The 25,423-nt window shown below is 38.3% G+C and overlaps 1 pseudogene; it reads right to left on the reverse strand.

Moving 5' to 3' along the window:
- Positions 1 to 5,281: 5,281 nt before the first annotated feature.
- Positions 5,282 to 6,940, reverse strand: LOC122491009 (annotated as a pseudogene).
- Between the last annotated feature and the right edge of the window lie 18,483 nt (positions 6,941 to 25,423).

Raw genomic sequence — 25,423 nt, forward strand, 5'->3', positions numbered from 1 at the left:
TAAATGTGTGATTGACTCTCAGGGCTAAAATAAAGAACGTTTATAAATACACTGTGAATTGTTTTCCCGATGCTAGTAACAAAATGATCACGTTTACAAAATGTATTCATTCTTAAGGTTTAGTTTAGGTAGCAAAGCCAACCAGAAGAGTGTGGTGCCCCTCTTAAAGTCTTATAAACGTTTTCCTTGTACATAATTCTATTATAGGGCTTTCATATTTTACAACATCTCTCTACACATCGTCTTTCCTACTGACTTGTAAGATCTTTTAAAAATGTATCTTTTATAGTATTTATCTTTTTATCTCAAGATCTTACCAGAGGGCTCAGAAGCAGTAGCTATTCAATGAATGTTTTAAATGAATCTGTGCATGAATGAATAAACTAAATCTTTCCCAATATCCACTACTTATGTCAAAAAAAAAAAAATCCCTGCATCTCTTCCCCATGCTTTCCCTCCAAGTAACTTCTTTAAACGTAGTACCATTGATCCCACAGACCTTAGCCACATTGCCTTTAATCTCAGATTTTTTTTTTCTCTATTGTGATTGCTTTCCTGTAATCCCAATTTGTTTTCTCCTTTACCTTTGAGGTTAAGTTTGGAAAGTATGTCATTCTGGAGATCCCTGAGATTCAAGAGGGCTACTTGCTATTTTGAGCTGTTCTACCAGTTATTGTGACAGTGGAATATACTGTCGATATTAATTGGTTTCTCTGATACGTTCCTGTTGTGTAATTCAGTGCAGGAAATGGAAATCGTAAACCAGTTATACATTTTCATAAATATCGACAAATAAAACACGGGACAGTTTTACGCCCAACTCCAACATTCATTTGTATCCCTTGTCACCTGGACTGCAATATCGTTAAGTATATATTTTCCACTATTAGTCTGCTGCAAACTTGGTATGTGGTGGGCTTATTACAGTTTATTATTCAAATGCAAATTGGAGCTGCCAAATTCTGTGTGACTTAGAGCTAATCTTCCAAATAACGTTTGCTTTCATTTCATTAAGTTACTGCACATGTAGTATGTGGGGATTTAGTGTGACAATGGCATACAGAGCTCTGTGTCACCGTGAAAAGGGAGGTGTTTTTCGATTCTGGCCTCTCTGAAAACCTTCACTGTTCATCACCAATGATCGTGACCCAGGATTATCCCAGCCGTGCACTCACATACACACCATCCTCCTGCATTAGTAGAATTGGCTCTGAGGGCTCCAGATGGACCACCAGTATCTCATGAGCTATTCTGCGGGGGGTAGGTTAGGATGATTTTGTGTAGTACAATTCTCATATGGAAACACCAGTCTGCGATGTCGCTACTCCTTGTCAAAGATAGATTTAATACTATTCCCGCTATTCTGCCAGAAATGTACCTGTTACATTTGCCATCTCACTTGACAAACAAAAATACCTCATTTGACTAAGATTGGTGTCACACACAGTAAGATGACAGGAGAGGGGAAGTTTAAAAAGCAAATCAAAACAAAACGGCCGTTTGGGTTTATAATAGCAAAACCTCCCCTATTTTAAGCACTGTTTCCTTTCTGCAAAATAAACAACCCCCTCAAAACCAAGTACATTGAGAGTTGTCACATCTTCCTGAAAAGAAATCTAGTATTCCAGTTAACAGATGATACTTCACCTTCAACTTAGAAATAAACGTACATTTTAAAATTGAATAAGCAAAAGTTTTAAAAGGGAAAAAGTATGGCAAAGTGTCCTAATTCTGAGAAGAAAAAGACAGAGAGACTTCTCGTGGACCTCCCTGTTAAGATGATTACTCCTCGTTTATAATGGCTCTTCATAGAGGGAGTAAGTCCCTTTCCCTTCTTTCCTTCCTCTCCTTTCAACAAATAGTTTTAAGCATCTAGTATTAGCATATGGTGGCCACCATGAAACCAATGGTCCCTGGCTTCCTTTTACTTAGAGATTCCCGTATAATTTTTCATGAATCTGGAAAGAACATTTAGGAAAATACCACTTATCCATGGCAAAATTGCTATGTTCATATATATTAAAAGTATATATGCACAGAGGATATGGATAAACTATGTCTCACATGGAGTTGAAATTTGAAACAAACCTTTGAAATAATGTAATCAGTGATACAGATGAACAATGGAAATTAAAGCAAAATACCGCATTTTACATATATTAAGTTGAAAATGTTACATATATAACATATATATTAGTGGATATGAGATATTATAAAATTGCACTGATTTCTGTTATTGGGGTGGAAAATAAGCAAAAATCTGTTTGGAAAAATGATCAAACTGGTGAAGAAAAATTAAGTGCTCCTTGCTGTAATTCCATGCATTGAAATGTAGCCCAAGTGAAAAAAATCAAAAGAAAAAATGAGTATGTATATCAAGATGTTGAATGGAGTTTTGCTTATCATGCTAAAACATTATAATGTGGTCCAAATGTCCATTAATAAGGAAAGATTAAGTCAGTTATACTTTAGTTAAATGGAATAATGTACAAATGTAAAATGATTATGGATATGTTTCTGTTTAAAATGTGTACGTAGACACTACATAAAAGAATGTGACATCTCGGGATGGCAGGACTATGGATGATTTTAAAAAATGCTTTAATTGCAGTTTTAATACTTTTATGGGTTATATAATAGGCTCACTGTTTTTAATTTAAAATTTTTTTGAGTTTATTTATTTTGAGAAAGAGAGAGCACAAGGGGGGTGGGGAGGAACAGAGACAGAAAGAGAGGAAGAGAGAGAGTCCCAAGTAGGCTCCGCACTGCCAGTGCAGAGACCAACATGGGTCTTGAGCTCATGAACATGAGATCATGACCTGAGCTGAAACCAAGAGTTGGACACTTAACAGACTGAGCCACCCAGCACCACTCACTTTTTATAGTCATAATCAGTCTTGAATATTCAGGGGTCAAACTAATGTGTCTTTTCTTTTTTTCCCATTTTCTTTATTTAAGGTAAAATTTACATCCAGTAAAATTTACCCTTTTTTTTTTAAGTTTTTTATTTCATCCTTTTATTGTACAGTTCTGAGTGTTTTTTGTAAACAGCATATGGTCATGAAACCACAACCAAAATCCAGATATAAAACAAAATATTGAAAAAGTTCCAGCCTCTAAAATTGTATGCTTTTGAAAAAAACCAAAACATACAGTCATGAAACCACAATCACAACCCACATAAAGAACAAAATATTGAAAAAGTTCCATCCTCCAAAATTCAACTTACCCCTGATAGTTAACTACTAACTACCAGATCCCCAGCCTTGGTTTTTATTCCCCCATAGTTTTGCCTCTGAGAGAATGTAACATAAGTGGAATTACAGAATATGTACCTTTTTGACTCTGGCTTATTTTACCAAGCATAATGCTTTTGAGATTTAAAAAGACTGTTGTATGTATCAGTAGTTCTTTCTTACTGCTGATTGGTTTCCTGTTATGTAAATGTACCCCCATTATTTTATCTGCTTCCCAGTGGAGGGATATATGGGTTGGTTCCAGTTTGGGACAATCACAAATAAAGTTGCTACATAAGCATTTATGTATAAGTTTTCTTTTTTTGTGTATGTTTTTCAAATGTTTATTTATTTATTTTGAGAAAGAGAAAGAGAGAGAGAGTCACGAGCAGGGGATTGGCAGAGAGAGAGGGAGAGAGAGAATCCCAAGCAGGTTCTACACTTTCAGCACAAAGCCCGGCATTGGGCTTGAACTCATGAACCTTGAGATCATGACCTGAGCTGAAATCAAGAGTCAGACACTGAATCCACTGAGCCACCCAAATGCCCCTTTTGTCATGTATATTGTAATCGAGATAATATTGTTTGCATGCACGGGTACGAAATAATACAAAGAGATCTTGTGTTTCCCCTAATGGTAATGTTTTGCTAAACTATTGTATAGTAGGACAGCCAGTATATTTGCAATGATTCTGGGTCCTATTTGAATCTTTTATTTTAGCAAGCACTTACTCTATTAGGTTTAGCATGTAGGTCTTGGCCCATTGTGGGCTGTGTTTCCAAAGACCGTGTCATCCTCAGAGCCTTGCCATGTTGTTTTGGATTCTTCATTTGCCTGTTGCCACTGGGACTCCTGCTAGTTCCTGCTGGTGCTGCCTGTGGAGGTAGAAGAGCTTTGCCCAGGCCAGGTCACTGGGTGTCTCTGGATAGGCAGAGGGATCTCAGGGCCCTGGGAGTTACCTGGACCTGGCTGTTTGAAATGTAACTGGTGCCCTTTTGACACTTCTGCCTTCCTACCCCCTTATTTATAGGTTTTTGTGTGAAGACAGGTTTTCATTTCACTTGGGTAAATATATACCAAGGAGTAAGATTTCCTGGTCATATGGCAAATATATGTTTAGTTTTATAAGAAACTACAAAAATGCTTTCGAAAGTGGTGTACCATTATCTTACCAGAAATCTATGAGGGTTCTAGTGGGTCTGCCCCCTCATCAGCACTTCTTTTTTTTTTTTTTAGTTGAGCCATTACAAGGATAGTGGTATCTCATTTTGTTTTTAATTTGTACTTCCCTATTTCCTAATGATATTAAGTATCATTTAGATGATGTGCTTGCTTTACATCCTTCTATATTTTTTGGTAAAATTCCTTTTCAAGTCTTTTACCCATTTCTTATAATTGTATTCTTACTTGCTTTTGAGAGTTCTTAATATAATTTGGATATAAGCCCTCTATCAATGGCTTGCAAATACTTCCTCTACTTTATGGCTTGTCTTTTCACTATTTAACCTTGTCTTTTGAAAAGCTGATGTTTTAAGTTTTGATGAAGTCCAATCTATCAATCTGTTCTTTAATGGATCATTTTTATGATCAAGTTGGATTTAATTTTTATATAAGGCAAGATGCATGAGTGAAGGTTCCTTATTGTTTTGCTTATGGATATCCAATTATTCTAGCACCGTTTGTTGGAAAGACTATTCTTTATTCATTGAATCTCCTTGCATGTTTACTGAAAATCAATTGAACATGCAGTTGAGCTTTGAATAATATGGGTTTGAACTTGGGCGCATTCACGTATAGTCGGATCCCCCCACCCAGCCCTGCAAAAAGCTTTATTGTTTCCAGTTGGTCCACAGCTTTTAAGAAGACTCCAAGGTGGTTAAACAGCGGCCTAGTAGCTGAAGGGAGAGAGTCAGGCAGCAGTCCTGACATCAGGGGGATGCCTGAGGGGATTCTCAACAGACTCTGGGTTCTGGAGGCTCCTACTCCCGCTTGAGAGTGAGCCTAACTTGCCCAGCCTAGCCTGGGGGCCAGCCTGCCTAATTCGTCACGTGGTCGCCATCTTCCTGGTGAGTTTCACCTGTTCCTCCCGGAAGTGGTTCTCTAGGAACTCACAGGGCGCAGGCAGAGCCTACGGCAAGCAGATACAAAAGGGTCCACTTCAGGTCTTTCCCCAGCGCCGAGGCAGCTTCTGAAGTGTCCAGTTTTACTCCACTCACCCTGGGATGGCTCTGCACGTCCTGGAAGAGGGCGCTGCCGCCGCGCTGGTTTTGCATCTTCCAGAGACGCTGGGAGCCCTTGCGCTTCGGCAAGGCAACCCGCAGAAGTGTCCCATGCCTTCCAGAGCCACGTCATCATCCTGGTGGAAATAGAAGCTCAGAGAAAGGTAAGTGTAGAGGCCTGTAAATGCATGTTGATCAAGTGGTTGACGGCAGCTTCCACCTGACAGGAATAATTCTGAGGAATCTGGGAGTTTATGGTTGATTGGCATTAGAAGCTAAGCTAAAGAAAACAAAACCGTGTTGGTTGGTCCCGGAAGCAGAGGGTGGCTGAGACAATGGTTTCCAAGGTTGCAACGCGAAAAGAAATTGCAAGAAGGGGCATTCCTCCATTCTAAACACTTTTGAAACAAGTGACAGATCTTGGGGATTCCCAGGCACCCTGCCTATATGAGTATTTTTTACAGCAGAGTACTGTAAGTATATTTTCTCAACATTTTTTTTCTCTAGCTTTATTGTAAGAATAGAGCATTTAATACATATACAAAATGTGTGCCACTAGACTGTTTTATGTTGTTGGTAAGGCTTCCCCATCAACATTAGGCTATTTGTAGTTAAGCTTGGGGGAGTTATAGGTGGAGGGATGTTATACCTATAACTCAGAAGTTATAAGTGGAGGGATGCCTTGGTGGCTCAGTCAGTTGAGCATCCGACTCCTGATTTTGGCTCAGGTCATGATCCCAGAGTCATGGGATCTAGCCCCTTGTAGGCTCCTTGGTGAGCATGGAACCTGCTTAAGATTCTGTCTGTCTTTCCCTCTGCCCTTCTACCCTGCTCACACTCACTTTCTATCTCTTAAAAAAAAAAAAAAAAAAAAAAAAGTAATAGGTGGATTTTCCACTACCTGGGCATTGGCGCCCCTAACTCCCACATCCACCTCCTCCCCTCCATATTGGGCAAGGATCCCCTGTATATGTGCCGGTGTGTTTCATTTTCTGAACCCTCCATCCAGTCCCATTGGGCCCCCAGGTCTATCCTTTCTCCAGCCCTGAACTGTCTTGGCTACTGTTTTGTGTGTAGATAACAGTTACTGTGAACCTCAAACTTGGTTCTGCTTTTCCAAAATTCTTTTAGCTAATTCAGTTCACTTATTTTCTCATAAAAAACTTAAGATTACCTTGTGGATGTATACAAAAAACAGACAAAAAAGATAACAGGAAGTAACAGCAACCCTGCTGAGATAGCTAATGGTGTGGGCCTCAGCAGGCAGCTCCAGGTGTAAATTATTTTTCTGTTCCCTGCCCCCAGCTGTAGTTCTTTAAAGCACTTGAAAGGCAACAATCTTTTGCTGCCCTAACCCCAGATGCTTAAGCCTTTTTTTCTGTGGGAGGGGTAGATGAGAAGAGTGTGGGCAGGACCTTGTGCTTTGCCACAGCTGTTTACCTCTCTGCGGCTTGCACGGGAATGGAGGTTCTCTTGGGCCTCATGTCCCGACCCAGTCTTTTTCTGTGGAGCTCAGGTAGGGTTTTTGAAGAATGGGTGAGGAGTTGTGAATGCAGCTTGTGTCTGTGGTTCCCAGGGATTCTGTATTCTCATTCCTGTCGTCACTTGGAATTTAGAAATGGATTAAAAATTTTACCTGAATTTGGCCTATTGTCCTGTGGCAACAGGCAGATTCTCCCCCTGGGTATGCAAGTTCTTGTATCCTTTTTTGTCTTGGAGACTGCTTTTCTCCTTACATTTCAGGTCAGTCATTGGCTCTGAGATCTTATCTCTCTCATGGGTTCAAGAAAGTTTTGAATTTGTTGATTGCCTGGCATTTGTGGTAGTTTTGGTTGTAATGGTGAAGCAACGTGCTTGCCAGCTTTCTGCGTTTTAAACAGAAATCACAAGTTTCTCTGGTTTCTTCTAGGGTGTGGCAAAATGTTTGCGTAGGATTCCAACTTTCACTTGAATGTGATTTTTGGATTAACCTGTCTAGCCAAACTGACAGGTTTGAATCGTGGGCAAAATCATAGCCCTAAACCCTTCATCTGTAACACTAAGGGTAAGAGCAAGTTATATCTGGTCATTTCAGTTACATCGGTCAGTTGTGCATAAATATATATATACACACACACTATACACACACACACATATATATATATATATATATATATATATGTATAAATTTTTTTTGGAAAGAAAAAATAAAACCACCTTTATTCACAGATAGTGTGGTTGTGTATGCTGATAATCCCGAAGAATCTACAAAAACTCTCTGAAACTAATAGGGGAGTTTAGCAAGGTCACAGGATACACTCTCAATATACAAAAGTTAACTGCAATGAACAACTGGAATTTGAAATTCTTAAAAGCCATAAAAAGTAATTTGAGACGAATTTAACAAGAACGTTTAGGATTCATACAAAACATTAATGAAAGCAACCAAAAGAAGACTTATGTAAATGGAAAGATGTACCACACCTCTTTTTGATGCTCCTTTCTTTCATTTCCTTCAATGTGACCACAGTAAAAATCACATTGGTCAGTCTTGAAGCCTGAGGAGGGGGCGGGAGGTATGGAACAGAGGCAAAACATAATTTGATGTAAATCATTAGACATTGGTCATTAGATTCCACCAGTAGAAATTTTATACTGAGCCCCTTTATTCTTGCAAGTTTTGTGCCATGTTTTTTTCCCCATTCTCTCCTCCTCTTTAGCTCCCTTTGTATATTTCTCTTTCCCTTTCTTCTTTTCTCTGCTATCTGCTCCACGTCCCCAATTTTTATTTTATTTAATTTTTTTTTAACGTTTATTTATTTTTGAGACAGAGACAGAGCATGAACGGGGGAGGGTCAGAGAGAGGGAGACACAGAATCTGAAGCAGGCTCCAGGCTCTGAGCTGTCAGCACAGAGCCCGACACGGGGCTCGCTCACGGAGCACGAGATCATGACAGGAGCCGAAGTCGGCCGCTTAACCGACTGAGCCACCCAGGCGCCCCTCCCAATTTTTTCTTTTAAGTTTATTTATTTTGACAGAGACAGAGTGCAAGCATGAGCTGGGGAGGGGCAGAGAGAGAGGGACACAGAATCCGAAGCAGGCTCCAGTCTCCGAGCTGTCAGCACAGAGCCCGAAGCGGGGCAGGAACTCATGAACTGTGAGATCATGACCTGGGCCGAAGTCGGACGCTTAACCGACTGAGCCACCCAGGTGACCCACTACATCCACAATTTTTAATAAATGTATTTTTAATTTTTTTTTTCAACGTTTTTATTTATTTTTGGGACAGAGAGAGACAGAGCATGAACGGGGGAGGGGCAGAGAGAGAGGGAGACACAGAATTGGAAACAGGCTCCAGGCTCCAAGCCATCAGCCCAGAGCCTGACGCGGGGCTCGAACTCATGGACCGCGAGATCGTGACCTGGCTGAAGTCGGACGCTTAACCGACTGCGCCACCCAGGCGCCCCTTAATAAATGTATTTTTTAAGCAAAACTCCCTATAGATAATTTAGAAGATACTACTGCTGACAGTTTAGTGTTAGAAACTACTATTTATGTAATCTCCCACATGTTAAAAATTTCAAATATAGCAACTCTAATTGTTACAACATTACTTTCAGGTAGGGGTTATGGCCCACCTGCTACAGACGAACAAACTCAATCTTAGGAAAATTAAATTATATCCTCAGGTAATGGAGTAAGAGGTAGAATCATAATTTGACTTTAAGGTTAGCTCCAAAAAATGACCTTTATTTTCTTTCAACTTCAAAGTTTGTATAACCTCAGATTTCACTGTATGATCATAGATTTATTGACACTTGGAAGAGCTGGTGGATTTTAATTTTTTTGGCTGGATTTAAAACAAAGCAAAAACAACAGCCAACAAAATGAAGAAAAATTGCCTTTTGGTCTTCACTCACATAAGGATTGCAGAGGGGGAGGTGATGGTTAGAATTTTATAATGATCAGGTTTTATCTCCAGGCTTCACAATTTTTTTTTTCATAATATAGCTTTATTTATCAGCATAACATTTACCTCTGGCAGCCACTTGGCCTATTTTCCATATTGGAATTGATTTTAATTCTTAATTCTCAATCTGTAGAAATGTGATAGAAGATTTAATGTAGATTTAGTGATTTTACCAGTTTAAAAATAAGTATAGAGATATGTTTTTAGTGAATAGAGTGAGTCTGTCATGAAGCTAATGAATACTAAGCTCTACGGTCCCTCACTGACTTCTTCCTTGGCCTAATCTTGTATTTGTAATTATTTTTATAGAGCCTCCCCTGCCTCATGCCCCCCACCCACACCATTGTATAAATTTTAGCTCCACAAAACTGATACCTCCATCCCTGGGCACAATTCAAAAACCATTTTTTTGATGTTTATTTATTTTTTGAAAGAGGGAGAGACAGAGCGTGAGCACAGAAGGGGCAGAAGAGACACAGCATCCGAAGCAGGCTCCAGGCTCCGAGCTGTCAACACAGAGCCTGACCTGGGACTTGAACTCCCAAACTGTGAGATTACGACCTGAGCCAAAGTCGGATGCTTAACTGACTTAGCCACCTAGGTGCTCCATCACAATTTTTGATCTTTCATAGTTTTAAGTATATTTCTACTGGTGTGGCTGAGAAAGGTTTTAGATAGTCTTATTTTACTTCTGCTTATCATAAAGTCTCACAGGAATCAGGCTGCTCTTTAATTAAGAGGAAATAGTATTCCAATAAGCTATCATTTGCAACAACAAAGCACTTCTGAAAAATGACTTTTGGCAAATAAATGCAAAGATATCTTTTAGATAATTACCTATCTGTGTTCAGTATTGAAAGCTTTGTGTTACAAAAAATTGAGTAAAACATCAAGAATGTGCAGGTATATTGCTTTAGAGACAATATAGAAAATGAGGGCAAAAAAACCATCTGAATATAGAGGAATGAAAAACATAAATGAATTGAGTAAATGTGACTGCAATAAACTATTTTTAGGCTATCATTGCTGAAGGCTTTTCTTTATGACTGGTAATTTTGAGAAAATATGCTGTACAATTGATCAAAAGCTAATATAAAAGTAATTGTTACACATTACTCTGGGTAATTCTCAAGAAGTGCATTCCTGACAATAAAAGACCGTTATGATGTACACAACTTCAATATACCACCTTGTTTGCAAGTGCCACTCATTTTTGAATACAAATTAAAATTCTCCCAACTCAGGTGAGAATTGCCAACTTAAATTTCATATGCTGAATGAAATGTGTCTGTTTTGAAAGGCAAAATCACTTTGCCCACTGTGCATTGTGAATGATGAGTTTTCTACACCTGGAAGATATTTGGTTCTATAGTTGTAATGATGTTGACCATACTTAGTTGATTTTTGTGATTTATTAAACAACTATAGTATTCTATTTGCTTTTACAAATCACCATAACATTCATTATACTCTTGGACTTTAGGATGAAAAAACCAGCAAAAACATTCTAAGTCAAAAATAGGTTATAGATCTATTGGTGGTAGGTAATGAGAGTAATCACCCTCAAAGGAAAATTTGGAGGATTTGTTCCAATTTGAGATTTGACCTAAACATATATGACTTTATTTAGAATTGACTTTATGCGAAGAATTCAGTAAGAACATTACCTTATCCATCTTGAAAGTGACATTGTAAATTCTAATAACTGACGACTCCTTCGTGATGAATATAAGATGGCAATTAAGGAAGCATATTAATGCATTTGCCTGATAGAGGTCTGTGTGTGTGGAGGAGGAGATGGTGGTGGTGTGGGTCTCAGTCCCTCAGATAAGAGTCTTTGTCTTGCTGACTCTGTTAAGATTTGGGCTTCCGTTTTCAAGAAGAAAAAAAGCATGCAGATTTTTGAACTACCTCCCTTAATTAAGTGATTACATTTCAATGGAAAAGCTCATGTAACATACTTAATTTCACTCTTAATCCTTTTTATAGATGGTTTAATTTTGGAGTTAGATTAACCTCCAAGTTCTCTGGTTGATTGCAAAATATGGATAGTCCACGGAAAAAGCACATACATTATTTGTTGGCTTTGTCTTTATCCCTGAAATTGTAGAAACACTTGCTAATTCACCCAGCTCAGCTACCAAGAGCTTCTGGCTAAATAAACTAATCTCCAGGGTTTTCAGTATCTGGTTCTTAGCTTTATTGAAAGCATTCTCCAAAATGTAGGGTGCACTTTTAGGGAACAAAACTGTATGCAAAAATCACAGCTCCATAATATTCTTGAAAAAAATAGTGGTATATTTTTTGGAAGTTATGTAGTTTATTTGGAGTATTATTTTTTCCTAGTAATTTTGATGGTGTTTTTTTTTTTGGGGGGGGTGCGATTCTGTCAGGAGAAAGGGGCTGTTCTATTTGGAATAGGCATGCTTCAAAGGTTTACATAAATTAAAAAGAAAATACATTAAATGAAAACCAAAACTAAGGGAAAAAAAGTGGAAATCTATTGTACAATGAGATAAAAACATTAGTCTATTATTACAATAGGAAAGACCTTCATGTACATCAAAGCATAAGTCCTGAAAAGTGCTAGGTTGACTAAGTCAGTAGAAAGAAATTTTTTGTGGTTTGATATGTGGTGGGCTGAAATTGTGCCTTGCTGGCTTTTCAACTAACTGATAGATGCGTGTGGGACACAGCCTCCCTTTAACATTCATTTTCCCAACTGAGGCACTGGCTATTGAAAGATAGGTAGTAGAAGAGAACAAAGTGGTCAGTGTTGAACATCAAGTCTATTCTATTGTTTTTGGTGTACTGTGCTGAGTTTTCTCTATAGATTTAAGAAATTTTGAATTTCATATGAAATAGAGAACTATGAACATAACAAAATCTCCCTCCCCCCCACCCCCATTCTTTGTGATAAAGAATTTGGTTAGCCTTTGTCCCTGGTTCCTGGAAAGTAACCTATAAGTCCTAGGAATAGAGAATTTTGTTGGACTGTGTTCCCAGTTCTTGGGGGATGGCTTCTAAGTTCTTGGAATTTCCTAAGTGATAGGGCTGTCTTTGTTATTCATGGTGTGCTTCTTGGACTATACCAAGGTGTGCTTCTTGAACTATACCTGGTAGTTTATGCTAATGAGATGACTCATGGTGAACGCCTTGTTCATGTTAACGAGATGACTCAAGATGAGTGCTGGCCATCAGGAAAGACCAAACACGTACTTAGAGAGTTGAAGCTTTGAGTCATGTGCTGTCAGCCTGCTGGAGATTGAGTTCTGCCAAGTGGCCATTGATTCAATCAATTATGTCTACATAATCAAACTCCAATAAAAACCATAGACACTGAGGCTCAGGTGAGCTTTCCTGGTTGACAGTACTCTGCATATTATCACGTATCTTTGTGCTAGGCAGGAAATGCATCTCTGGGGACCATGAAAGCTTCATTTTGAGAGCCCTCTCATACCTCACACTATACCTCTTTCCCTTTGGCTTGTTTTGATTTCTATCTTTTTGCAATAATAAAACTATAATAGTAAGTAGAGTGCTTTGCTGAGTTCTGTGAGTCTTTCTAGTGAATTATCAAATCTGAGGGGATGATGAGAACCCTGAATTTTTAGCCTGCAGTTCGTAAGTGAAGATGCCTGGGGACTCTCAAACCTGCAGCTGGTATCTGAAGTAATGTCAGTCTTATGGAGGATTGTGCCCCTAGCCTGTGAAATTGGCCTAATACTGGGTAGCTGGTATCAGAATTCATTGCATTCCCTGAACCCAATCTTGATTTAATAATGAAAACTCAAGAACAAAGATGCATTCAGTGATATAGACTTTTGGATGAGGTCTTATGAATAAATTAAATGAATAAAATTCATTTAAATTTAAAAATATGATTAAAATTATGATATGAATCACATTTTGTTAGCAGGGCCTCAAATTAGATCTCAAAGGAATGGTTTTCATCTCAACATATTCTCCATATATCATTTAGAAACTCCATTGAAGTCAAGCCTCTTGTCGTTGGCTAGCTGTTGATTATTGGCAATGTCTGAGGGAAGGATGTGTCTCTTTTTAGATGAAAGCTGGTCAAACTTCATAGAGAATGTATTTGAAATTGAATGACAATTTACAGCTGATGGATGAGGCCTATGTCAATAGAGAAGATAAAAAGATATAAACCAAGCCTTTAAGATTTAAGAGGTGGTAATGCAGCATAAATCTAATGCTTGGATTTAAAATTAATAAGCAAATACCGAAGAACCTATTAAATAGCCTTGGGAGTTTGGTAGAGTGAAGGGGAGTGAATCATTGTAATGGTCAGTACTTACTGCTTAGTAAATAAACTAGATGTTGAGGTTTTATAAATAGGTCCTTCCATCTGCCTTTTTGTCGTTATTAAGGCTGAAACCCTGTGAAGTATCTCTGCAGGTTTAGTAATAGTGGATAATGTCAAACTCAGTGGGCTGGTCATTAGCACATGTAAAATGGACCAATTCTAAGAAGACCTTTATAAATTACTATGGTAGAATCACTGTCTAAGTCCTAAATCCATCTTCTCAGGGGATGTGAATTGGAAATAATGATGAGTTCCACATAGTGAGGAAGCCTAGTAGATAATGGTGACAGAAAGGAATTGGCTGGGTACATGGAAAAATAATAGAAGCTGGGAATATGGTACTGAATTGTAAAGATGAGAATCTAAAATAGTAATTAAAAAATGTTCCCATGAGGGAACACTTGTATCTTAGGGTATAATAATATCCTTAGGCTTTTTTCAACGTTTATTTATTTTTGGGACAGAGAGAGACAGAGCATGAACGGGGGAGGGGCAGAGAGAGAGGGAGACACAGAATGGGAAACAGGCTCCAGGCTCTGAGCCATCAGCCCAGAGCCTGACGCGGGGCTCGAACTCACGGACCGCGAGATCGTGACCTGGCTGAAGTCGGACGCTTAACCGACTGCGCCACCCAGGCGCCCCAGGCTTTAATAATAGTACATTTAGATTGGTTTTTCATACATGGGAAGTAATGACTTACTAATTTTCTGATTTCCAAATGACATTTGTAAAGCATACAAATTTTTTTTTACCTTGAGAATGACATCACTGTTATTACAAGTGGTTTAATATATAGATAAAATATTTTGATTCCATAACTGCATATACCTGCTATTTAAAACAAAACAAAACAAAACAACTAACTAGATAACCTGACTTCAGGTTTTGGATTTTGGTTCTTCCAAAATAGGGTTATTCGATTTCTCCAGTTATCTCTATTACTATTTTGTGGATTAGTAAATTTGTGGAGATATTTGGAGAGTCTAGTCTTAGAGTTGAGTAGGCTTTAGAAATTTTTAGTTTATATATTATCACCATGTGCCTTCTTTCCATGTGGCTGACTGTAGACAGGTAGAGGTTCTGATTGATGACACTTAGTCAATGATGCAGGAAAAATGACCCCTCCCTTTCTTCTTCCTGGCCTTTAATATTTCCATAAGAGCACATGATTCTTGGGGTCATTTTACAACAATGAAAGAAAAATCATAGATGAAGTAATTCATCCTGAAAGTGCTTACCATGTACTCTCGTCACATGAGAAGTTTGTTTATGGTGCTTTCCAGCTTTTCAGCTAACCTCTTCCTAAATGATAGAACCTTCTCTTGTTCGTTGTAAATATTCTCAACATTTAAGGTTTTTAATATCATGTGGATTCTAGCTCCTGACTCTATTAGTTATAGTCTATTGCAGTGACTATTAGGAGAAATAGTAAGGTATATAGAAAGAGATGTACAGAAAGATGTATATTATGAGGGATTGACTCATGCAGTTATGGAGGCTGAGAAGTCCCTCCATATGCTGTCTGCAAGATAGAGGTCCAGGAAAGCTGGTGTTGGAGTTCCAGGCCAAATTCAGTCCTGAGAACCAAGGGTATAAGTCCGTGTCTGAGGCCAAAGGCCCGAAAAGCAGGAGTGCTGACATCTGCAAGTTGGAGAAGACAGATGTCCTAGCTTAAGCAGAGAGCCAATTTGCCCTTCCTCTGATATTTTTCGTTCTGTTCATACCCTCAACAGATAGGATAAAGCCCAGCCGCATTGCGAGGTGGGGGGGGGGGGGTTCTTCTTTGTCTACTAATTCAAGTGCTAATCTCTTCCAGAAATATGCTTACAGACACACTCAGAAATGCCTTACCAGCTACTTGGGCATCCTTTAGCTTAGTCAAATTGACACATAAGATGAACCATCGCATTGATTACTCCAGAGTTACATTGGTTATGAATTTCCCTCATGAAATGTGGCACCCAAAATTGAAGATTATACCATATACAGGATTTGACCAGTGCTGCTTGAGGATATCTTTCTATTACATTAACATTCTAGCCAGCTCTAATAACCTGTTTTCTCTGTTGTGGTTGTGAAGTAAAAAATAAGCAAACATAAATAATCTAATAGATAAATAAACATCAGGTCTCCATTAAGCAATCCACTGTGAGGCCAGATTTTTGTCGTTGTGTATATTGTTTTAAGTAAGTACATAATATTTGGATACATTCTCTTTTCAATAATTCAAACAATACAAAGGTCAGTTGAGTAAAAAAGAAAAAGTCCCTTTTAATTCCATTATTCAAATATACATCCTTCTCAAGAAGTAACAGTTCATGGCAAAATCTCCCAGACTTTTTTCAATGCATTTATCTCTATTAAGTGTTATAGAACGTAGTATGCAGTTTTTGCAATTTGTTATTTTTCACTTCTCGTTTATATTGATAAATTTTCTATGTTGGTGACTACAACTGGCAGATATAGACATTTTTAATTGCTGCATCATATTCCATGACATAAGAATGTTTCATAATGCATTTAACCACTTCATTAATTGGTAGATAGTCCTGTGTTTTCTAATTTTTGCTCTTACAGTGAAACACTGAGCAATACTACCCATTTTCTTTGTGTACGCAAATGGATTGCTTTTTCTAATAGATAAATACAAGAGAAATAGTTGAAGAATTTGTGCTATTAAACTTTGGGTTTATATCAGTCATAGTTCAAGTAGAAAAACAGAGCCACCACAAGTATTATGGAAATAACGGGTTAATTATAGTGATTACAGCCTAAGTGAATGTGGGTTAGAATTTTATTTTATAGCCGATCAAGATTTGTCCTTCTGGAAGATGAATTTCATTAGCAGTGTGCACAACTAATTTGATGGTGAAAAAATATATAAAATATATATTATACATAAAAATATATATATAATATATATATTTTATATGAAATTTTTAAGGCATTTGAAAAACAGAACTAGGACTTGATCTATTAAAGTTGGTAAGATTATGAGGGTATAGATATTTTACAAATGGGTAGCTATGGTAAAACATTGATTTTTGAACAATAAATTATATAAAAATATGAGGTGAATTAATCATGAACAGAAGCACAGCCTGGAATGCAGTGGGCATAACCAGGAAAATATTGTAGTTTGGAAGGAGCATTGATCATTTCCAGGGAAACAATAGAATACAAACCTGAAGATGAGCTCGTATCGTGAAGAACTCAGTAGCCTAGTTCTGTTATCAGGCATAAGTAATAGGGCTGGGAGAAAGGGTAGTGGCAATGAGGATTAAAAAGGCTGGAGTCAATTTGAGATTGCAGAGGTAGAACTCTGGAGTTTAGCCTGTGAAAGAAGTTCAAGTGTGAAGGAAGTCACATTTTACTGTGCCTCTACTGATGCAAATTTGCCGTAGCGGATAGTTGTGAGCCCGTAAGTGAACATCTTAAAACATTTTAAACCATTGCCTTCTGTTTATAAGTCCACAGGCGCTGTTAAAATAGTTGAGCAGAAACCAAATGAGAAATAAGGGTTAAGAACTTTATCTGCTGTCCAGACATCTGTACCCTCAGCAAGCTGTCAAAAGAAATGCTGCCTGGAAAGCCAAAGTCACCCAGGGGGCTAATCAGCTTAAACACATGACAAAAGTCGTAGACAATTCCAGAGTGCTAACTACGTTAACTAACAGTGCTGCCTGCCAAGGAGCTGCACATCACTGCCAAAATAAAAAGAATGGTTCCCTCTGCCGAGCTTTTGGATTTTTTTTTTTTTTTTTTGCCTTTTCAACTATATTTGGAGAAGATAGTGGCAGAGAGGAACTTGAGAACACTCCATCTGGTGAGATAGCCAAATCACAAAGTGTGGCTGGTTTGAGTGCCAAGGAAAGGTAGTTAAAAAGCAGGTCGAGTGTTTGGGAATATGATGCTCCTTCAAAAATGTTATTCTAGCTCCAGCTCAGTCTTGGTTTGCCTTCTTTTCTAATTCTGGCAGCATGAGGAATTAATGACTGTTCAAAAATTACTTAAGGATCACTCCTGTTTCTGACTTCTGATCTCTCTGATGCTCATATTAAAAGCTCCTAAAGGTCTTGTGTGGCTGTATTGCGCTCTTTTCTTTATCAGGTTTTAATATGAAATTGGTAAAGAGCAAGCGTGAGTTGAAGTGCTCATGAGTCATTACTGTGGAGCTATTATTCCCTTGTCTTCTTGTCACTTCGTTCACTGGTGTCACTGGTTAAATTTTGCTTCATTTCCTACACTTCTCAATTGACAGGAACAATGAACTCATGACACTGAAATCTTGATTTTTTTTTTCTGAAGATGACATTTTGTGTTGGTAACTTTATTAGTTGCTCTATTTGGAGCACTTCATATTCGAGGTATCTGGGTAGTTCATCTTACATCTTTGTTCGTCTGTAAGCTCTCAATCTGTCCATTTAAAAATTAAAAATGTGGCTTCGAGAGATCTTTCCTTTTTTATTTAAAATTACCCTGGAGTAATTTGTTCATTTTTACTTTGTAGATCATGGTTCTCATTTACAGTTCAAATACATGTTTTTCCTGAGTTTGCTGATAGAATATAGCTGAGACTTGTATTATGATGTGCATTATGGCCTTGCAAATACCATTCTCTCATTTGTTCTCTTCTATCTCAACAGATGTTTGGCACCTTCTGTATACCAGGCACTAGGGATTCAATACCAAACAAAATTGACAAAAAATTAGTCCCTTTTCTCGAGGATCTTACTTTTTTTGTGGAGAGAGACACAGAATAAATAAAATATAGGTCAGATGGTGGTTATGTGCTACAGAAGGGGCACAGTGAGTGTCAAGCAAAGTCAGACAGGGGTTACCATTTTAAAAGGGGGTCAGAGAATATCTTATTGGGAAAGATATTTTAGCAAAAACCTCCAGGAGTTGGAATATCAGGCCACGTGATCACAACCTAAAAGCATTTCAGTCCAAGGGAACAGCAAATTCAAAGGCCCTGCAGGGGGAGGGTATGTTCAAGAAAAAAGGAAGATGAGCACGGGTCTGTGGAGTGAAGGAAGGAAGGGGCAGAAGACGAGATCGGAGAGCATGGTAGAAGAGGGGGAGCAGACTGGGTTGAGCTTTGGAAGACATTTTAGGGACTTTTGTAGGCTTAAGGAGAAGACCTTGGAAACATGGGAGCAGAGAAGTGACATGATCTGAGTTATGTGTAAAAGGATCATCTGCACTGATGAATTGACGATAGTTACAGCTTTGCAAGGGTGAAGCAGGGAGAGCTCTAACATGGGACCTGCCCTGAGCTGACAAAATTAGTCTGGCTCTAATATTTTTGGAAATGTCATGAAATTTGAATGTGTATCTTACTCAAAAGAAAGTATTAGAGCAACTAAGGACTTGGAATTAGAAATTTGTGATCGAATCCTAGTCCCGTATAAAAGCTGTGTTTTTGACCTTGGACAGTTTGTCTAACTTCTCAGTCTGGATTCCTCCAATAACATTGTCTTTGAAGAATACATTTTGGAGATTGAATGAGATAACACATATAAAATTCTTTGTATGGCTTCTGCAAATAATAGACACACATTAAATATTGCTAGTTACTTATTGTGTTTTAACATTACCATTTATGAAAGAATATTACATAGGGATTGCTAATTATTGAAGAGGAAATCATGGGCATCATTTTCAGTGAGTTATGTAAATAGTGTACTTTTCTCTTAAAGGGTATTGAAGTACAAAAAGGAATCTCCTTGACTGGAAGTTTCAAGAGCAGGATAGATTCTTATCTGTCAACGGGCAGCCATTTACCATTCTTAAAGCTCTGATTCTGCTTGAAAACAGACTAACGTACCAGATTAGCCCTACAAAGCCATTTCACCTTCTCCCTGAGAGAATGGATAATAACCTGACTCATGTGCCACAGAATGCCAGTTTCACTCATTTAGCACTCTGCGCCTGGCCACAATGGGATGCATGAGTAAAAACACATGCTTGGACGGAAATAGTTTTGTATGTGTTAACACGGCATAAACATAGGACAGTTTAGGATCGCTGCCAGGCTGATAATGTTTGAGAGGAATAGGTTTAGATTCAAATACTATGTTTTCTAAGCAAGATGGGCATATTCAGCACAGGTGAGTGGAGGCTCTGTCCACAGTCCTTGCAGGATCAAGCAGGCAGGGGCTATTTCATCTTCTGGCGGGTGTGGCAGGCAGCTTCTACGATGGCCTGCTAGGACACCTGTTTTCTGATATTCCTGGCTCCCCTTGATTAGCTTGCCTCTGATCAGTAGACTATGACAATGTGGAAGGCATGCCACTTTTATGTTGGGTTATGAAATGTAGCTTCTTACTAGCAGACTTCCTCTCTTACTGCCTTAGATGAAGCAAGCTGCCGTGTTGAGAGATCCACATGGCAAGGGTGGCCTGCAGCCAGTGACCCAGCAAAGAACGGGAGCCTTGTTTCAACAACCCTCAGGGAGCTGAAACTTGCCAACAACCACATAAGTGGGATTAGCAGTGGATCCATCACCGGTTGAGCTTTAAGTTGAGATCCCAGTTCCATTTGACTTCTTTATTGCAGCTTTGTGAAAACCCTGAAGCAAAAGCCCTAGCTTCAGGGGTGTTCCTGACCCACAGAGACTGGGCAAGATAGAAATGTGTGTTGTTTCATGCTGCTAAGTTTAGGGGTGATTTGTTATGAAGTACTAGATAACTAATACAATAAGGGAAGAGGTTACTGGAACATTGTGTTCCGGGACCTAAATGTTGCCACTTGGAAATGACAAAGGTCATGTCTACTTAAAGCCCTTTTACAGAATTAGTCACAAAGACTTACCTAACTGCAAGAAAGCTACCCCCCCCCATTTAAAAATAAAGATTTTTAAAAAATTGGAAAAAATAAAAGGGTGCCTGGGTGGCTCAGGGTGGTTAAGTGTCTGACTTCAGTTCAGGTCATGAACTTGCGGTTGGTGAGTTCAAGCCTGAGTTGGGTTCTGTGCTGACGGCTCAGAGCCTGGAGCCTGCTTCAGATTCCGTGTCTCACTCTCTCTGTCTGTTCCTCCCTGCCCCCTCTCTGTTCCTGTCTCTCTCTCTCCGTCAAAAATAAATAAATATTAAAAAAAAAAAAAAAACTAGGAAATGTTGAAAGAGTCCATAGAACATTTGGTATAAAATGCTCTCTCCATCAGAAATGACAAAGGTTATGCCACCGTATTTTTAATGGTATGTTCTGGTACCAATCTAAATTCCATATGTAATCACTTAAGTAAGAACTGGGTATAATCACTAGCCAATGATCTTTTATCTCTTCTATTTTCAGCAAAATCATCAAGCTAGTCCATTGTAACAAATTGCCATTGTCTGCATATGATATTTAAAGAATTTTTATGTCTATTAAACACAATTTAAATTTTATTTTCTCATAACACTACTTTGAATAACAGTATTATTTTCACCTGTTTTGTAGAAGAAACCAGGAGGGGTTAAAAATTCTGCTCAGATCACAGACCTAGAACTCGATCTGAAACTTAGGCCCTCTTCCTCAAAATATTGTACTTTCTTCTTTATGAAGGATCCATTTGCTGGTCATTTTTTTAGTGGTAGGTTCAACAATGAGGTCTTCTAGACAGGATGTATGCTTACCAAAGAAAGCCATGCTGCAGAATATTAAAACTGCTAACTTGGACGTGCGATGTGACAGATGCTCTAAAATGATGGCTATTATGACTGCGATCTTTAGTCAAATGTGCAGTTTTAACAGTGGCTGGGCTGCAGTAATCCACACTTTAAAAATAGAATTGGTGAAACAACATCTATATATAAAGAGGGATCTATACATAAGGATCATTGGCTAGTGCTACACTGCTTGTAAGGAAATTTCTTGGACTTTATTGCTGGACCAAATTCTATCTTGCTGTGAGACCTTTGGCTCCACACTTGATTGACTTGTACCTCAGTCAATCCAGATGGAAAAATGGGGAAAAAGCCAAAACTCACTGAAAACCAGATGCTGCATCTGAGCTATGATTTCCTAAGTAAATGAATTACAAAACATTGTTGAGGAGAGGATGCTTTTGAAATATCCTGGCAAGACTCAGTCTTGTCCTATGTTAAATAATTAAAATTTAAATTAAAAAAATATGCATATGTAAGCAAGATTGTGAATTCCACATGGCAATAATTTGAACATAATGGCAATTGTAACTCATAGAAATGAAGTGACTTTTTTGAGGTCCTTAGTGAGACAAGAGTTGTTTAATGTTCACTTTTTTTTTTATAAATTCTTTTTTTTAACGTTTATTTATTATTTTTGAGAGACAGAGCATGAGCTGGGGGAGGGGCAGAGAGAAGAGGGAGACACAGAATCCGAAGCAGGCTCGAGGCTCTGAGCTGTCAGCACAGAGCCAGACGCCGGGCTTGAACCCAAGAACCCTGAGATCATGACCTGAACTGAAGTCGAATGTTTAACAGACTGAACCACCCAGGTGCCCCTTAACATTCACTTTTTTGGGAAGGGGTAAGTTTGTACTGTTTGAAGTTGCCTTCATGGAGGTATTCAGCATATGTTAACATATATGGAAAAAAGGTAAGGCACTTAAAATGAATCATGTGCAATTAATCATTAAGAAATGTATTTCCTAACAAGGCAAAAAAAAAAGCAAATAAAAACCAGAGAAAGAAGAAAACCTATTATTTTTGACAATATAACTTTAAGAGAATTTTGTACTTACATATCACGTAGAGGACAAGGACAAAACAAATTCCAGTGTAAAAAAGTCATCAACACGTGGTGTTAAAAATCTAGCTGCTCTGATCTTTCTCTTACCTGCACTGGGGATGCTGTAGTGTGTAGTAAATGGAATTAGAGAAAAGTCATTGATGGGTTTGGAAATTCAAATCAAGTGCACTCCAGCCCCAGGGGAGTGCTGACATTCAATTTGGCAAAGTAGTTATAGCACCTACAGTTTGAATTACATAATTCCAACCAGAAAGAATTTTGCCCTCAGGGTAGGCTCAGGGTAGCCACCTCTTTGGGCTGAGAGTTCCAATGTAAGCTGATACAGGAATGGGTGGTGGCCCAGGCATATTTCAAGAATTTCTGAGAGATCACAATATACTAGTTTATGTGACATGATACAGAAATTCCTAAATCACCAAAACAGATTTTTGTTGATTTCCATTCTCTTGTCATGGGAAGAACCACTCTGGTTCAACCGACCATTATTCTCCTTGCACCTACTCTGGCCTACATCCAATTAATATTCTACATGCAGAGAAGCTGAGTTTTGAAAATGCAGATCTGATTATGTTACTCACCTGTTTCCCTTGGGGTAAAACAAACCCCATTATCATGGTTTACAAAGCCCCAAATGGTCTCCTCCTACTTTCTTCTCCATCTCCTCTCTAACTAGACTGTCTCTGCCTCTTCCTCTCCCCTTTACAACCCACTTGGACCTCTCAATCTTTCATAATTGCCTTTAGCCTCCTTTCTTCCACTGGAAACATTTCCTTCTCCACTCCTGCATATCACAAGATGAAGTTGTCTTCTGGCCTCCTTGAGAAAGTCCAATCTCTTACCTCAAAATCTTTCATTTTTAACACTTGGAAATACTTGCCATGGTCGTGAATTGAAGTTTATTTGCATGATCACTTAATTTAGTGAATATCTTTAATCCTACTCTTGATTCTAAGCTCTGTGATAACTGTGTCTCTACTGCCTACTCAGTTACTTGAAAACATTGTTTGAAAAAAGAACGAATAAATGAATAGAACCATATGTAATACGGTATGCCTGAATAAAATGTACATGGGATCATAGCACAGTAATTATACAACTGATTCAGTAAACATATGACTTGGGAAGAACCTCTTTAAAAACAATTCTATTTTCCAGATGATGTAGCTAGCCCAGAAGAGGAAGCTAAATTGTTTGCTTATCAGCTACAATATATAGGCAGTGGTTAGGGCATGTTGACTGTTTAGGAAAAACCCTCTCTCTCTCCAAATGCTTGATGAAGGTGTAATGACATGATTATAGCCGATTTTCATATTCTTTCCAAACTGTGTCATGAGGTGCAGACAGAAAATGCTTCGTATTTGGTGTTCTGTTTTATGGGAATTGTATTGCTGATTGTATCTGAAACACACATGATAATGCAGATACCAACTGTGCAATACATATAAAATACCTTCCCTCAGTAGAAGATCTGGTTTATTGCTTGAATAAATATACCCCTCATTTCTTAAGTCCAATGGAATGTGGTATCCCTTTGTAACAGAGACCATATGGCATTGATTTCCTTCCTATCCCTTGCTTTATATCACAGAGCAAAAATGTCACTATTGGTAACCAGTGACTTCATCTCTTTGGAGAGTTTGAAAAGTTACTTGGAAGAATCATTTACCTTGGCTTGTGTGCATGTAAGATCTTTTGGTCAATCTTGTCTGAAGCCTGCTTTAGATAATTAAACTTACTAAATAATCCGGAATAATGCTTTTTTCCTGCCTTTTAAGAAGGAATATATTTTTTGGGAAGTCTCCTGGGATCCTGAGAGCCATGGTGAAATTCAGTTTTATTTTTCAGGGGATGCATTTCCTTTCTTTTTCTAGAAATTCTTTCTGGTGGTTCTAAACATAGAACACAGTAGCCAAGTGCACTGCCCCAAGAAGTCTTCCTCGCCAATAAATTTGTACCTGTGGCTATTTGCTTTATACATGACATTCAAACAAGAGGGTTCCAAACCAATCCCTAGGTCTGGGACATGTTCCTGTCCTGTTAAATACTGTATGTATCTCACCGTGGTTAATGGTGGAGAGAGGAACATGGAATGGTAGTAAGACCACTGAATTGACCATCAGAATACCTAGGATCCGTTTTTGTCTGTGAGAAGTTCACTCAGAGTACTTGTTACAGTTTCTAACAAAAAGATATTTCTGATATTGTTAGCTAGTATCAGTAGCATTTTACTTGCCTGCATAATAACCAATTTTACTTCAGTGACTAAAATGCTATTAAGTCTTGCCAATAAATCAAGGAACCTGTGGGGGATGAGTGAATGGTGTTGATTACTGATAACTAGAAAACTTGCAAATTACGATCAAGGAGTACATAGGGTAGAATATTCGTCAGTCAGTTCAAGGTGATTTTTGGAAATCAGTAACAAAATGAACAAGAAAATGATTTTGCTCATAGACAAATGAACTGACCTAATTTAACCTGGTATACATGTAGATGCTAGAATAGGAGAGAGATAAAAAAAAAAAAAAAAAAGAGTCACATACATAGGCATAGTTGCCAGTACCTTCCAACCAGTGCTTCTTTGATCATTCTGCCATTTTTGTAGCCTTTCTGCTGGGCATTTGTATCCTTCATGAAATCTCCTCTTCATCTTTGGTGTTCTAGCCACCCCGGTCTTCTTTAAGTTCCTCAAAGGCCTATTACTCCTTTGGTGCTTTTCCACATGTTAATCTCCCCTGCTAGGAAAATCTCTCTCCTATGCATTGTTATCCCTACCTAATTAAATCCTGCTCACCTTTCAGATCTCAGCAAAAAATGTTACTTTCCCTAGAAAGCCTTTTTAAATGACCTTAGACAAGATTGTATCTCCTTATCCTAGCCTATGGCTCCTTCTAATTTTCCCTCATAGTAATTATCTTTTTTTTTTGAAAGTGTATACCAGGTGATCATTTTATCATAGTCTATTTTCCACT

This window comes from Prionailurus bengalensis, chromosome C2, assembly GCF_016509475.1.
Source record: "Prionailurus bengalensis isolate Pbe53 chromosome C2, Fcat_Pben_1.1_paternal_pri, whole genome shotgun sequence".
In the NCBI taxonomy this organism is placed as follows: domain Eukaryota; kingdom Metazoa; phylum Chordata; class Mammalia; order Carnivora; family Felidae; genus Prionailurus; species Prionailurus bengalensis.